Raw genomic sequence first — 1,469 nt, 5'->3', positions numbered from 1 at the left:
CTCTTCCCCACCCCCCTCACGCACTGCCTCTAAATAAATAAAAAACAAATAAATAGATGCCTTGGGGCATCTGCCTAGCTTGGTCAATAAAGCACTGACCCTTGATCTCAGAGTTGTTGAATTCTTGCCCCATGCTGGGGTAGAGACTGGAGGGGAGAAAAGTTCTAGTCCTTGAATGGGGTGGGGTGGGAGGTAGAAAGAAGGTGACCAGGTAGTAGGAGCAGGTAAAAGCTCTGGAGAATGGGACCGCGTGTGAAGTTGAAGGGCTGACGATGACGGTAGAGGAACTGGTCCAGAGCCCCAGGAAGAACTGAGCACCATCCTGATCTCCCTGCATCTTCTAGAAGGTTAGTGCCTCCACCCCGGCCTCTCCCATTCACGGAACTTGGAGCGCCGCATTTACAACCCATGAGCCTTACAGAAGCTCCTGACAGAGCTGAGTTTACACGGGCAGGCATTAAAAAGAGAAAGCAGTGTGCTAAGGTAGCTGAGCTGTCGGGAGGGGCCTGAGTGGGAGCTCTGAAGATCAAGATTGTCTAAAGCCACAGGGAAAATGCTGGAAAATTCACCTTGGCCATTGCCAGAAAGAACAATTTATGGCTTTGTTCTTTTCTTAATCTCCCAGTTTGGCTTCATACTCTATCTTGCGTGGACCTTTATTCCTGAATCTTGGCTAAACTCCTTAGGCTTAACCTGTTGGCCTCAAAAATCTTGGGCAGTGGCATTGCTTGTCTACCTCCTCATTACCATCATAATCGGCTGTGTACTCCTATTTGGAAAAAACGTGAGGAGCACCTCTCCACTCAACGCCATTCATACAATCACAGATAACTATGCTAAAAATCCACAGCAGAAGAAATATCAAGAAGAGACCATCTCAACATTAAGAGATATTCCTATTAGTGAAGCAAACCCCACGTTCTTAACTTGCAGCCAAAGAATTTTATGCCCAAAACTAAACTGTATGTAGACTAATCCCAAGCATTTATTAAAAGTTTTTGACTGCGTGATTTTGACCATAATTATTTTGACTATCTCTCTTAATAATACTCGATACTAAAATGTAAGAAAAAGCAAGTTGAACTTAGATTAAGTTTCATTACTATAAATGTTCTCAGATATTGGTTGTTAGAGGATGGAGTAAATAATATACTGCATTACCATTAACAAACAAAAAAAAAGCAGGCAGTGAACCAGTGAAGGGGAGGGAGGAGTGGGAACCCAGAACAAGAAGGGGTTGCATGAGAAGGAGATAGCTGGGGACTCCTAGTGACACACGGAACCCTAGGATGTTGGGAAAAACCAGACATTTAGAGATCAAATGCAGAGGACAGAGCACTGGACTAGGGCCAGAAAAATCCATGAATCTCATCTTTTTTTTTTTTTTTAAAGATTTTATTTATTTAATTGACAGAGAGAGATCACAAGTAGGCAGAGAGGCAGGCAGAGAGAGAGGGGGAAGCAGGCCC

General features: G+C 43.9%; 1 pseudogene across 1 annotated transcript; it reads left to right on the top strand.

Annotated features, from left to right (window-relative positions):
* The first annotated feature begins 553 nt into the window (after positions 1 to 553).
* LOC308357090 (phosphatidylinositol N-acetylglucosaminyltransferase subunit P-like) lies at positions 554 to 959 on the top strand (annotated as a pseudogene). The gene has a single exon. The product of its transcript is annotated as a phosphatidylinositol N-acetylglucosaminyltransferase subunit P-like (transcript).
* Positions 960 to 1,469: the final 510 nt, after the last annotated feature.

Source organism: Martes martes (genome assembly GCF_963455335.1).
Source record: "Martes martes genome assembly, chromosome: 16".
Classification (NCBI taxonomy): Eukaryota; Metazoa; Chordata; class Mammalia; order Carnivora; family Mustelidae; genus Martes; species Martes martes.
Note: the sequence above shows the minus strand (reverse complement) of the source record. Positions and strands in the feature narration are given on the sequence as shown.